Consider the following 15,679-nt stretch of genomic DNA (forward strand, 5'->3'; position numbering starts at 1 on the left):
ATTAACTATGTCACTCTCCATCTTAATGAAGAATTCCACCATATTATGGTCACTCTTACCCATGGGGCCTCTCACGACAAGATTGCTAATTAACCCCAAACAACAGGAATTCTGCAGATGCTGGAAATTCAAGCAACACGCATCAAAGTTGCTGGTGAACGCAGCAGGCCAGGCAGCATCTGTAGGAAGAGGTGCAGTCGACGTTTCAGGCCGAGACCTTTCGTCAGGACTAGCTGAAGGAAGAGTGAGTAAGGGATTTGAAAGTTGGAGGGGGAGGGGGAGATCCAAAATGATAGGAGAAGACAGGAGGGGGAGGGATAAAGCCAAGAGCTGGACAGGTGATAGGCAAAAGGGGATACGAGAGGATCATGAGACAGGAGGTCCGGGAAGAAAGACAAGTGGGGGGGGGACCCAGAGGATGGTCAAGAGGTATATTCAGAGGGACAGAGGGAGAAAAAGGAGAGTGAGAGAAAGAATGTGTGCATAAAAATAAGCAACAGATGGGGTACGAGGGGAAGGTGGGGCCTTAGCGGAAGTTAGAGAAGTCGATGTTCATGCCATCAGGTTGGAGGCTACCCAGACGGAATATAAGGTGTTGTTCCTCCAACCTGAGTGTGGCTCCATCTTTACAGTAGAGGAGGCCGTGGATAGACATGTCAGAATGGGAATGGGATGTGGAATTAAAATGTGTGGCCACTGGGAGATCCTGCTTTCTCTGGCGGACAGAGCGTAGATGTTCAGCAAAGCAGTCTCCCAGTCTGCGTCGGGTCTCGCCAATATATAAAAGGCCACATCGGGAGCACCGGATGCAGTATATCACCCCAGTCGACTCACAGGTGAAGTGTTGCCTCACCTGGAAGGACTGTTTGGGGCCCTGAATGGTGGTAAGGGAGGAAGTGTAAGGGCATGTGTAGCACTTGTTCCGCTTACACGGATAAGTGCCAGGAGGGAGATCAGTGGTGAGGGATGGGGGGGGACGAATGGACAAGGGAGTTGCGTAGGGAGCGATCCTTGCGGAATGCAGAGAGAGGGGGGGAGGAAAAGATGTGCTTAGTGGTGGCAGCTTGCTCCTGCCCCACCGAACTCGTTTCTGCATACCTCGACACGGTTTTATCACCCCTTGTTCAATCCCTTCCGACCTATGTTCGTGACACTTCTCACGCTCTTAAACTTTTCGATGATTTTAAGTTCCCTGGCCCCCACTGCTTTATTTTCACCATGGATGTCCAGTCCTTATATACTTCCATCCCCCATCAGGAAGGTCTCAAAGCTCTACGGTTCTTTTTGGATTCCAGACCTAATCAGTTCCCCTCTACCACCACTCTGCTCCGTCTAGCAGAATTAGTCCTTACTCTTAATAATTTCTCCTTTGGTTCCTCCCACTTCCTCCAAACTAAAGGTGTAGCTATGGGCACCCGTATGGGTCCTAGCTATGCCTGCCTTTTTGTTGGGTTTGTGGAATAATCTATGTTCCGTGCCTATTCTGGTATCTGTCCCCCACTTTTCCTTTGCCACATCGACGACTGCATTGGCGCTGCTTCCTGCACGCATGCAGAACTTGTTGACTTTATTAATTTTGCCTCCAACTTTCACCCTGCCCTCAAGTTTACCTGGTCCATTTCTGACACCTCCCTCCCCTTTCTAGATCCTTCTGTCTCTTTCTCTGGAGACAGCTCATCCACTGATGTCTACTATAAGCCTACTGACTCTCACAGCTATCTGGACTATTCCTCTTCTCACCGTCTCTTGCAAAAACGCCATCCCCTTCTCCCAATTCCTCCGTCTCCGCCGCATCTGCTCTCAGGATGAGGCTTTTCATTCTAGGACGAGGGAGATGTCTTCCTTTTTTAAAGAAAGGGGCTTCCCTTCCTCCACTATCAACTCTGCTCTTAAACACATCTCCCCCATTTCACGTACATCTGCTCTCACTCCATCCTCCCGCCACCCCACTAGGAATAGGGTTCCCCTGGTCCTCACCTACCACCCCACCAGCCTCCAGGTCCAACATATTATTCTCCGTAACTTCCGCCATCTCCAACGGAATCCCACCAATAAGCACATCTTTCCCTCCCCCCCACCTCTGCATTCCGCAGGGATCGCTCCCTACGCAACTCCCTTGTCCATTCGTCCCCCCCATCCCTCCCCACTGATCTCCCTCCTGGCACTTATCCGTGTAAGCGGAACAAGTGCTACACATGCCCTTACACTTCCTCCCTTACCACCATTCAGGGCCCCAAACAGTCCTTCCAGGTGAGGCAACACTTCACCTGTGAGTCGACTGGGGTGATATACTGCGTCCGGTGCTCCCGATGTGGCCTTTTATATATTGGTGAGACCCGACGCAGACTGGGAGACCGCTTTGCTGAACATCAACGTTCTGTCTGCCAGAGAAAGCAGGATCTCCCAGTGGCCACACATTTTAATTCCACATCCCATTCCCATTCTGACATGTCTATCCACAGCCTTCTCTACTGTAAAGATGAAGCCACACTCAGGTTGGAGGAACAACACCTTATATTCCGTCTGGGTAGCCTCCAACCTGAACATCGACTTCTCTAACTTCCGCTAAGGCCCCACCTCCCCCTCGTACCACATCTGTTACTTATTTTTATGCACACATTCTTTCTCTCACTCTCCTTTTTCTCCCTCTGTCCCTCTGAATATACCCCTTGCCCATCCTCTGGGTCCCCCCCCCTTGTCTTTCTTCCTGGACCTCCTGTCCCATGATCTTCTCGTATCCCCTTTTGCCTATCACCTGTCCAGCTCTTGGCTCTATCCCTCCCCCTCCTGTCTTCTCCTATCATTTTGGATCTCCCCCTCCCCCTCCAACTTTCAAATCCCTTACTCACTCTTCCTTCAGTTAGTCCTGACGAAAGGTCTCGGCCTGAAACGTCGACTGCACCTCTTCCTACAGATGCTGCCTGGCCTGCTGCGTTCACCAGCAATTTTGATCTGTGTTGCTAATTAACCCTTTTTCGTTGCTCAAAACCCAGTCTAGAATAGCCTGCTCTCTAGTTGGTTCCTCGACATGTTGGTTCAAAAAACCATCCCGCATACATTCCAAGAAATCCTCTTCCTCAGCACCTTTACCAATTTGGTTCACCCAATCTACATGTAGATTGAAGTCACTCATTATAACTGCTGTTCCTTTATTGCACACATTTCTAATTTCCTGTTTAATACCATCTCCGACCTCACTACTACTGTTAGGTGGCCTGTACACAACTCCCACCAGCGTCTTCTGCCCCTTAGTGTTACGCAGCTCTACCCATATCGATTCCACATCTTCCCGGCTTATGTCCTTCCTTTCTATTGCATTAATCTCATCTTTAACCAGCAACGCCACCCCACCTCCTTTTCTTTCATGTCTATCCCTCCTGAATATTGAATATCCCTGAACGATGAGCTCCCATCCTTGGTCACCTTGGAGCCATGTCTCTGTGATCCCAACTAGATCATAATCATTAATAACAATCTGTACTTTCAATTCATCCACCTTGTTACGAATGCTCCTTGCATTGACACACAAAGCCTTCAGGCACTCTTTTACAACTCTCTTAGCCCTTATACAATTATGTTGAAAAGTGGCCCTTTTTGATGCTTGCCCTGGATTTGTCGGCCTGCCACTTTTACTTTTCTCCTTAGTACTTTTTGCTTCTACCCTCACTTTACACCCCTCTGTCTCTCTGCACTGGTTCCCATCTCCCTGTTGTGAACTAACCTCCTCACGCCTAGCCTCTTTAATTTGATTCCCACCCCCCAACCATTCTAGTTTAAAGTCATCTCAGTAGCCCTCGCTAATCTCCCTGCCAGGATATTGGTCCCCCTATTATTCAAGTGTAACCTGTCCTTTTTGTACAGGTCACGCCTGCGCCAAAAGAGGTCCCAATGATCCAAAAACTTGAATCCCTGCCTCCTGCTCCAATCCCTCAGCCACGCATTTATCTTCCACCTCATCGCATTCCTACTCTCACTGTCGCGTGGCACAGGCAGTAATCCCGAGATTACTACCTTAGCAGTCCTTTTTCTCAACTCCCTTCCTAGCTCCCTATATTCTCCTTTCAGGACCTCTTCCCTTTTCATACCTATGTCATTGGTACCTATATGTACCACGACCTCTGGCTCCTCACCCTCCCACTTCAGGATATCTTGAACACGATCAGAAATATCCCGGACCTTGGCACCAGGGAGGCAAACTACCATCCTGGTCTCTGGACTGCGTCCACAGAATCGCCTATCTGACCCCCTTACTATCGAGTCCCCTATCACAACTGCCCTCCTCTTTCTTTCCCCACCCTTCTGAGCTACAGGACTGGAATCTGTGCTGGAGGCACGGCCATTGTCGCTTCCCCCGGGTAAGCTGTCCCCCCAACAGTACTCAAACAGGAGTACCTATTGTTAAGGGGCACAGCCACCGGGGTACTCTCTATTACCTGACTCTTCCCCTTCCCCCTCCTAACCGTGACCCACTTGTCTGCCTCCCGTGGCCCCGGTGTGACCACCTGTCTGTAACTCCTCTCTATCAACTCCTCACTCTCCCTGACCAGACGAAGGTCATCGAGCTGCAGCTCCAGTTCCGTAACGTGGTCCCTTAGGAGCTGCATCTCGATGCACTTGGTGCAGATGTAGACGTCCGGGAGGCTTGGAGACTCCAGGGCCTCCCACATCCGACACCGAGAACAATAAACTGCCCTCACACTCATACTGCCCCTCTCCTCAAATAACAACAGAAAATGAATACCAAACCTTCCTCACCTCGCCCGTTTCCGCCTAAGCCCGTTGAGCCGAAGCCCTTAAGTCTTCACTCTGCTCCCGGCTCACCCCGCCGCCCACAAACTACGCTGCCCGCTGTATGAGGCTCTGTTCCTTTTCATTGTGCCGCGCTGCACAGTCCGACGTCACACGCCTGCGCAGTCCCGCCTCTCTGAACGCCGTTGGAGAAAAAAAACCGAAAATTTCAAAAATGTCTTCCTCCGCACTCCCGCTCCGACTCTCAGACTTCCTTCTTCGAATCAAAAACTGTGATTTTGAAAAGAGAACAGTACAGTGAACTGTGCTTTTGAAAAGAGAGAGCGAGAGAGAGAGAGAGAGAGAGTTATTTAACACCGACTTGTTTGTAAAAGTGAGAGAGAGACAAAGATTAACGGTTGGACTGTCACTTTAAGGAACGAGAAAGAACTGGTTAACTGTTGGATTTCTGCTGAAGTGGAGATAGCACTGAGCAGGTCGTAAGTTGCTATGGTGACCGAGGGTGTTACTAAATGGACAATTGATGTTATGATTTTCAGCAGGTTGTTGATATTTCTTCAAGGACTTTTTGCCTGCTTGCATTTCTTTCACAGAGAGGAAGGAGGAGTTATTTGAATGACAGTTGATGCTCAGTACGGTGAGATAAATAGGAGGTCAGATGATACAGACCTCAGACACATGTTTGGACACAGGATGAGCATTGTTGTGCCCGCAGAAAAAGTGGGTTTTGGAGGATCCATCAGGCGGATCGATCTGTTTCTCTTGCAGTGGACGGAGGAAAAGGGTTGACTGGTGAGGAGTTGTCCATGTGTCCACCCTCGCCTGGGGGATAGCTCCACCACAGAAAACTGGTCCCCTTTGTTAAAGTCACAGTCGGTGACTGTTAAAGGATTTCGAAGGACAACGAGAAGATCGACGGCGTCAGCTCACCTGAAGACTCAGATCTCTCCCTCTCTCTCTCTCTCTCTCTCTCCATCACTACTCAACTCAATACCATGAACTGAACTGAACTGAACTTTACTCATCATCATAAGACTGTATCTTTTTACCCCTAGACTTAAAGAAGCTTGGTTTTTCATACATATATTTCCACACTTACTGATATACTTACTTATATATATAAAATCATTGCTAACCTGTTTGATTTATTTACATTTATATTACTGTATTGTGTAATTACTAATAAATATTATTAGTTTATAGCAATACTGGACTCCAAAGTGTTTTCCATCTCTGCTGGTTCTTTATTCCCGTCACGGGGTTCGTGACACCTGAAATGAAGGAGGAAGAGGGGTTGACCTGGCAGAGGTACACAAAATGATAAGAAACATAGGTAAGATGAGCTGATAAAAGTCTTTTCCATGGCCAGGGCATCAAAAGCCAATGGGCATCAGTTTAAGGTGAGAGGAAGAGAGGAAGAAATTTTCATCTGGATTTGAGAGGAGAGTTCTTTTTCACGTCGAGTGACTAATAACTGGAATGTGTAGCCTGAAAGAGGTAGATACAATTGCGATCCTGTATTGAAAAGGCATTTAGATAGACATTTAAATGAGCAAGATATAGAAGGATATGTAGCAAACAAGAGAAAACCTGCAGATGCTGGAAATCTAAGCAACACACACAAAATGCTGGAGGAACTTAGCAGGCCAGGCAGCATCTATGGAAAAAAGTACAGTTGATGTTTAGGGCTGAAACCTCTTGGTAGGATTGGAGAGAAAAAAAAAACACCAATTTCTCAAACTTCCAGTAATGCCTCCACCGGCTCCCTCACTTCATATTTTCTGCCCCCTTGCCTCTCTCTCATGTTATCTCCTTGCCTGCCCCCAACTTTTCTTCTTTCTTCCATGGCCTTCTGTCCCTTTCACCAATCAACTTCCCAGCTCTTTGCTTCATCCCTCCCCCTCTAAGTTTCACCTATCACCTGGCATTTCTCTCTCCCTTCCCCCACCTTTCAACTCTAGTCCTCAGCGTTTTCCTCCAGTCCAGCCACAAATCAAGTCACCCCAGCTAAGCAAAGGGAGCGGTAAAAGAAGTTCACCTATCATCCATCCATCACCCTCAGCACCTCCACTACAGGCACAATTTCCAGATAAATGAAGAGAACGCCATCAAACTCATTGCAGATAGTGAGCAGATTTGGTGGTCTAGGAGATGAAGTTGCATCTTGAGCACAGAGCATCTACAGCTCTTTTATGCTGCTGACTTAGCTTAAGTTAATAGTCTGTGATTTAGTTTCTAGTTTATGGTTTAAGTTTCTCTTTCTTCTGTGCCTCTAGGCTGTAGTTTAACTTTCTAATCTGTGGTTTAAGGTTAGAGCCTATAGTTTAAGATTCCAGTTTGTGTGACTCACCTTCTGATAACTCCAAGTTTTTGTGCCATCGGTAAGGCATAGGGAGCATACTGGAATACTCAACGCATAGGACCCTGCTGGATTAGTGCCTCAGGCATCACCCTTACTCAGCATTCTCTGACCCCACGATTGGGGCATTATGTTGTGAGATAGCCAACTTCACCAAGATGACAAACAGGAGAAAAACTGCAGATGCTGGAAATGAAAATAATATGCACACAATGTTGAAGGAACTCAGCAGGCCAGGCAGCATCTATGGAAAAGAGTAAAGAGAGGAATTGATGAAGGGTCTCGGCCCAATGTATTACTTCACTAAAATGATAAGGTCTTAAATGAAATAAAAACAAGGTGAGGTCCTTATTGAATGCTTTTCTTTGTAATGCACAATGGTAACTCTAATTAGAAATCTCCACAAACTGGTAGGTGGAATTCCGGTGCAATTCTTCATAAACAAAGAAGAGATGCTCAGTGCCTTTACTGGTTTCAAGGTGGATAAATCTCCAGGGTCTGATGAGATTTATCCCGGATTGTTAAGGCAGGCAAGGAGTGAGATTACGCGAACAGTGGCTAAGATCTTTACATTTTTACTGGCCACTTTGAGTCCCAGATGACCAGATGATGTCAAATGTGAACTCTCTTTACAAGACAGGCACAGGGAAAGGTTCCTGAATTCATAAACCCGTGAGCTTAGCATCAGTAGCAGTGAAGTTACTGGGAAAAAAATTGAGTGAAAGAGTTAATGATTCCTTGGGAAGGCAGGGACCAGTCAGAGCTAGGTAGCATAGCTTTGTTAATGACAGATCATGTCCAGCTGATCTGATTGAACTTTTTGAGGATGTAACGAAGTGTATTCAAAAGGGAAATGTAGTCGATGTGGTTTACCTTGACTTCAGTAAGGGCTTTGAAAAAACTCTCATAGCAAGGTATTCCAAAAGGTTAGGGGCTATTGGATTCAGGTCAGTTGGCAAATATACTTGTCAAATTTCAAAGTTCAAAGTAAAATTTATTATCAGAGTACATACATATCACCACATACAACCTGAGATTCTTTTCCTGCGAGCATACTTAGCAAATCTATAGAACGGAAACTGCAAACAGAATCAATGAAAAACAAAATGTGCAAATGCAAATATAAATAAATAACAAGCATGAAATAACGATAAAGAGTCCTTAAAGTGAGACCATTGGTTGTGGGGCCACCAGACGTACAATGAGTATAGTTATAGAAACATAGAAAATAGGTGCAGGAGTAGGCCATTCGGCCCTTCGGCCCTTCGAGCCTGCACCGCCATTCAGTATGATCATGGCTGATCATCCAATTCAGAACACTGTACCTGCCTTCTCTCCATACCGCCTGATCCCTTTAGCCATAAGGGCCATATCTAACTCCCTCTTAAATATAGCCAATGAACTGGCCTCAACTGTTTCCTGTGGCAGAGAATTCCACAGATTCACCACTATCTGTGTGAAGAAGTTTTTCCTCATCTCGGTCCTAAAAGGCTTCCCCCTTATCCTCAAACTGTGACCCCTCGTTCTGGACTTCCCCAACATCGGGAACAATCTTCCTGCGTCTAGCCTCTCCAATCCCTTTAGAATTTTATACGTTTCAATCAGATCCCCCCTCAATCTTCTAAATTCCAGAGAGTACAAGCCTAGTCGATCTGGTCTTTCATCATATGAAAGCCCTGCCATCCCAGGAATCAATCTGGTGAACCTTCTTTGTACTCCCTCTATGGCAAGAATGTCTTTCCTTGGATTAGGGGACCAAAACTGCACACAATACTCCAGGTGTGGTCTCACCAAGGCCTTGTACAACTGCAGTAGTACCTCCCCGCTGCTGTACTCGAATCTTCTTGTTATGAATGCCAGCATACCATTCGCCTTTTTCACCGCCTGCTGTACCTGCATGCCCACTTTCAATGACTGGTGTATAATGACACCCAGGTCTCGTTGCACCTCCCCTTTTCCTAATCAGCTACCATTCAGATAATAATCTGTTTTACAGTTCTTACCACCAAAGTGGATAACCTCACATTTATCCACATTAAGTTGCATCTGCCATGAATTTGCCCACTCACCTAACCTATCCAAGTCACCCTGCATCCTCTTAGCATCCTCCTCACAGCTAACACTGCCGCCCAGCTTCGTGTCATCCGCAAACTTGGAGATGCTGCATTTAATTCCCTCGTCTAAGTCATTAATCTATATTATAAACAACCGGGGTCCCAGCACTGAGCCTTGCGGTACCCCAGTAGTCACTGTCTGCCATTCTGAAAAGATCCCGTTTATTCCCACTCTTTGCTTCCTGTCTGCCAACCAGTTCTCTATCTACACCAATACCATACCCCCAATACTGCGTGCTTTAAGTTTGCACACTAATCTCTTGTGTGGGACCTTGTCAAAAGCCTTCTGAAAATCCAAATATACCACATCCACTGGTTCTCCCCTATCCACTCTACTAGTTACATCCTCAAAAAATTCTATGAGATTCGTCAGACATGATTTTCCTTTCACAAATCCGTGCTGACTTTGTCCGATGATTTCACCGCTTTCCAAATGTGCTGTTATCACATCTTTGATAACTGACTCTAGCATTTTCCCCACCACTGATGTCAGGCTAACCGGTCTATAATTCCCCAGTTTCTCTCTCCCTCCTTTTTTAAAAAGCGGGGTTACATTAGCCACCCTCCAATCCTCAGGAACTAGTCCAGAATCTAACGAGTTGTGAAAAATTATCACTAATGCATCCACTATTTCTTGGGCTACTTCCTTAAGCACTCTGGGATGCAGACCATCCGGCCCTGGGGATTTATCTGCCTTTAATCCCTTCAATTTACCTAACACCACTTCCTTACTAACATGTATTTCCCTCAGTTCCTCCAACTCACTAGACCATCGGTCCCCTACTATTTCCGGAAGATTATTTATGTCCTCCTTAGTGAAGACAGAACCAAAGTAGTTATTCAATTGGTCTGCCATGTCCTTATTCCCCATGATCAATTCACCTGTTTCTGTCTCTAAGGGACCTACATTTGTCTTAACCAGTCTTTTTCTTTTCACATATCTATAAAAGCTTTTACAGTCAGTTTTTATGTTCCCTGCCAGCTTTCTCTCATAATCTTTTTTCCCTTTCCTAATTAAGTCCCTTGTCCTCCTCTGCTGGACTCTAAATTTCTCCCAGTCCTCAGGTGTGCTGCTTTTTCTGACTAATTTGTATGTTTCTTCTTTGGAATTGATACTATCCCTAATTTCCCTCGTCAGCCACGGGTGCACTACCTTCCCTGGTTTATTCTTTTGCCAAACTGGTCTGAACAATTCTTGTAGTTCATCCATGTGATCTTTAAATGCTTGCCATTTATCCCCTTTTGTTCAAGAAGCCTGATAGTTGAGGGGTGGTAACTGTTCTTGAACGTGGTGGTGTGAGTTCTGAGGCACTTGTACCTTCTACCTGATGGCAGCAGTGAGAAAAGAGCATGGCCTTGGTGGTGAGGATCTTTGATGGTGGATGCTGCTTCTCTATGGCAACGTTTCATGCAGATGTGCTGAATGGTTGAGAAGATTTTATCCATGATATACTGGACCAAATCCACTACCTTTTGTAGGATATTCCACTCAAAGGTATTGGTGTTCCCATACCAGGCCATAATGCAGACAGTCAGCACACATTCTACCAGACATCTAGAGAGGTTTGCCAAAGTTTTTGGATGACATGCTGAATTTCTTCAGACTCCTGAGGAAGTAAAGGTGCTGTTAAGCTTTCTTTGCAATTATATTTATATGATCTGCTACAGATTGGTAGGCAAATTGGAGTGGAAACAAGTCGCCAATCAGACAGGAGCTGATATGCTTCAACACCAGCCTCTCAAAGCATATCATCATTGTGGATGTAAATGTCACTGGGCGATAGTCATTGAGACAAGTTGTCTTACTCTACAGTGTGATATTGAAATATTTTGTTTCATGAGCTGTGAAGTGGCAAATGGAGTATAATCTTGATAAATATGACATGATGCACCTTGTGAGCACAGGAAATGGCAAAGTCCTAGGGAGTACTGAGGAGCAAATAGGCCTTTGTGTGCATGTCTAAAGATCTTTGAAGGTGGCAGGACCGATAGATAACTTAATTAAAAAGATGTATGGGATACAGTCTCTCATTACTCGGGGAAGTGAATACAACAGCAGTGCATTTTTTCTCCACCTTTATAAAACATTAGTTAGCCCTCAGATGGAAGGCTGCATGCTGCTCTGCTCACATTACTGGTGAAAGGATATAGTAGCACTTGAGAGAGCACAGAGGAGATTCACCAGGATATTGTTTGCGATGAAGAGAGACTGGAGTGATTTCCCTAAAGCAGAGGAGGTTAAGACGGAATATAACTGAGGTATACAAAGTGATGGGGAATATAGACAGGAAGACTGCAGGAACCTTTTCCCTTTAGTCATAGTCATAGTCATAGTCATACTTTATCGATCCCGAGGGAAATTGATTTTCGTTACAGTTGCCCCAACCAAGAATAGAGTATAAATATAGCAATATAAGGCCATAAATAATTAAATAGTAATATGCAAATTATGCCAGAAAATAAGTCCAGGACTAGCCTATTGGCTCACTGTGACTGACCCTCCAAGGGAGGAGTTGTAAAGTTTGGTGGCCACAGGCAGGAGTAACTTCCTATGACGCTCTGTGTCGCATCTCGGTGGAATGAGTCTCTTGCTGAATGTACTCCTGTGCCCAACCAGTACATTATGTAGTGGATGGGAGACATTGTCCAAGATGGCATGTAACTTGGACAGCATCCTCTTTTCAGACACCACCGTCAGAGAGTCCAGTTCCATCCCCACAACATCACTGGCCTTACGAATGAGTTTGTTGATTCTGTTGGTGTCTGCTAACCTCAGCCTGCTGCCCCAGCACACAACAGCAAACATGATAGCATTGGTCACCACAGAGTCGTAGAAATGAAGAAAATTAAAATACATAGATTTTTTTAAGGTAAGGAATAACAGATTTAGAGGGTGTCTAAGGGTAACTTTTCTCACACTGACAGTAGTGACTATCTGGAATACTCTTCTGGAGAAGGAGGCAGAAGCTGAGTCACAAACAAGATTTAAGAAATGCCTGGACATACAATGAATCACACAGCTACTGAAGGTGTAACGCCTGTTTAGTTATTGTCTTATCTCGTGTGACTGGTCGCCACATTCTTTCCGAGAAAATCAAATTACATAGCACTACACTAGGTGCTAGTGGGCCATCAGAAGGAAGCAGTGAATAGAAAACACACACTTCCGGAGGTAAGGTTTGTTTATAAAAAAAATAGCAATATGTACCAAATATTCACAAGATTAAGAACAATTCAAAATTCCAAAATTCCTAAACTGCCTGTTTAAAAAACATATTTTCTTTTTAGTTAGAGTAAGTGAGATTCATTAGAATAACCTTTATTACTCCAATATCTCTAACTAATTAGATCAAATGTTATTCCCTATTTAAATGTTTACAGACTAGTCTTTTCTTTCTATCTATCCCGAGTTAGTTAGAAGCCAATTGAATTCCTATTCTAAGTATTATGGTTAACTTCAGTTTCAGTTCAGGTCAGTATGTCTACAAATTCAAGTTCAAACCCCAAAAAATATATCTACAACTTAACTCCTTTCACAACAAAATCTCCAACATTACAACTTTTAAACCAAGCAATTCTTATTCAGTCACTTATCAAAGTCTTTGCAAAAATATTCAGTACTTCCAGAAAATCAAATTCAACTTCTTCAAATGGAAAATAAACTTATACATCCAACTCTATGTATTGAAATATTTTGTTCCCCTGTTGGTTCTTTGATCTTGGCTCGTTAGATGACAAATTTCACATCAAGTGCCGGTGATAATAAACCTGATTCTGATTCTGAAATGGGTCATCGACAGAAAGTCAGTTCACCACCTTACAGAAAAAAAAACTCGACAAATCCTGGTATGATTTAACAGAGCTAATTCTTGGTTACACAGTAGAGATATTGACACCGCTCTCTGCTAATATCGTTTCGCTATAGCTCGTGCTCATTATAGTCAATGGTTCAATAAATCTTTTATTGATATCTTCTCTTTTCCAGGGGTTTCACCCAGAGGATTTCCAGTAAATAGGGTAGAGATACTAACTACTAACTCCACTTTCAACACTTTTTATCTTTAATTAGATTCTATAACTTGCTGCTTGTCTGCCACTTGTTCATGGCTTGACAGCCATGTCTTGTTCTTGCATAGCCTTTTTTTCCATGTTCTCTTTTTCTAAAAAATACTCGGTAAACGTCGTTTTCATCCCTCCACAGGAGCAGCTTTCTAACATTACATCTTTGGGTTTAATTAACCTGGGTTACAAAGGCTATAGTTGAAGTGCTGGAAAATAGGATAAATCTGGATTGCTTCCCACTAGTCAGCATGAATATTGTGAGATGAGTGGCCTATTTTCATCCTGTATAATCCTTAGCAGAATATGGTCAAGATCTACAGGCCATGAATTCATTACATCTTAGCACAACCTCTCTTCTTGGGGCAAGGATTTTCTCCTGCACGGTTGCATCTATACCCAAAAGGCCGTATTTATATATACTCTTGTCAAATGGAGTCTTCTGATACCATTATGATTAAATTTGGATATTAGACAGATGAAGATATTTGACAGTGATATACAAACTGTTTAGCTGCACTTTGCGAGGTGTGCACCTCAAAAGAGTCAAGGTACAACGAGTTCCCATTTCATGTGCCCTTCAGATTACCCACACAATGGACTTTCCTAAATGTAGACTTCTTAACTAAATCTACAGTTCCTTGCAACAGCGTTAACAACAATGACACCCCTCTTCTTGTTAGGCTGAATACCTTCCATGCAGGACTTGACGCATTGAATGATAATACCGAGAAAAGGCCCCTCACCCCCACTCCCCCTTTATCTCTCTCTCTCTGCCTCCCTCTCCATCCCTCTACTTTTTGGACCTGCTGCTCTGGTTCTCATCTCTCTGTCAAATTAGGTCAAACTTCCCGAGTAGCACTAGTGAGATGACCAGCCAGGTTATTGGTTCCTTTCCAGTTTAGGTTCAACCCATTCTTCTTACACAGGTCACCCCTGCTCTAGAAGAGGCTGCCAGGAACTTTAAACCCTTCCCCTTGCACCAGTTCCTCAAGCACTCATTCATCTGTAATACCATCTGATTCCTGCCCTGATTAGCACATGGCTGCAGAAGTAATCCAGAGATTGCTACCTTGGAGATTCAGCTCTTCAGTCTCTCTCATAATTCCCTATACACTCTGTGTGGGACCTCTTCCCCTTTACTACCTATGCCATTGGTGCCAACGTGCACCACAAATTCTAGCTCTCACCCTACCCCTTAAGAATATTCTGCAGCTGCTCTGAGACATCCAGGACTCTAGCTCCTAGGAGGCAACACACCATCCTGGCGTCTCCTTCACGGCCATAGAATCTCCTGTAGGGCTCCCAACCTACAGGGGGGAGTATTGTGTCAGTTTTGGTCACTGAATTGTAGGAAAGATGTCAACAAAATAGAGAGAGTACAGAGAAGATTTACTGGATTGTTACTTAGGTTTCATCACCTAAGTTACAGAGAAAGGTTGAACAAGTTGGGTCTTTATTCTTATGAACGTAGAAGGTTGAGGGGGGACTTGATAGAGGTATTTAAAATTATGAGGGGGATAGATAGAGTTGATGTGGATAGGCTTTTTCCATTGAGAGTGAGGGAGATTCAAACAAGAGGACATGAGTTGAGAGTTAAAGGGCAAAAGTTTAGGGGTAACATGAGGGGGAACTTCTTTACTCAGAGAGTGATAGCTGTGTGGAACGAGCTTCCAGCAGAAGTGGTTGAGGCAGGTTCGATGTTGTCGTTTAAAGTTAAAGTGGACAGCTATATGGACAGGAAAGGAATGGAGGGTTATAGGCTGAGTGCAGGTCGGTGGGACTAGGTGAGAGTAAGAGTTCTGCATGGTCTAGAAGGGCTGAAATGGCCTGTTTCCGTGCTGTAATTTTTATATGGTTATATGGTTATAACTATTGAATCTCCTATCACTATTGTTTTACCTGATTTTACCCCTTTTTTCCCTTTTTTGCTGAGCCCCTTAGCTGGCCACAGTGTGACTGGCCTGACTGTTACTGCAGTCTGATAAGTCAATACCACCCCCCCCCCCCAAACAGTATTGAAAGGCATATTCTTGTTGATGAGGGGACTGGCCAGAAGGGAACCCTACATGGAGTATTTGCTCCCCTTCTCCTGGTGGTCAATTCCAAATGACTTCATTCACAAGAGTGAGTTACAATACTGTTTCTGTATAAGTGACTTATTTCAAGTCAAGAGAGGAAGTAAAGTGAATCACTTTCTGGGATATGAGCGGGTTGTACTGTTACAGGTGAAGGTAGGGACAATCAGTAGATTTTCTACTTGTAGAGAAAGCTGCAAATGCCAAATACAAATATTCTGGAGAATAGAATGTCCATCAGACCAGGATAAGGAAAGAAACAGATTCCAAATAGAAACAGACTTCACACAATATGTGAAGACATTTTAAAGAAAGTAAAC

Source organism: Mobula birostris, chromosome 11, assembly GCF_030028105.1.
Source record: "Mobula birostris isolate sMobBir1 chromosome 11, sMobBir1.hap1, whole genome shotgun sequence".
Lineage (NCBI taxonomy): Eukaryota > Metazoa > Chordata > Chondrichthyes > Myliobatiformes > Myliobatidae > Mobula > Mobula birostris.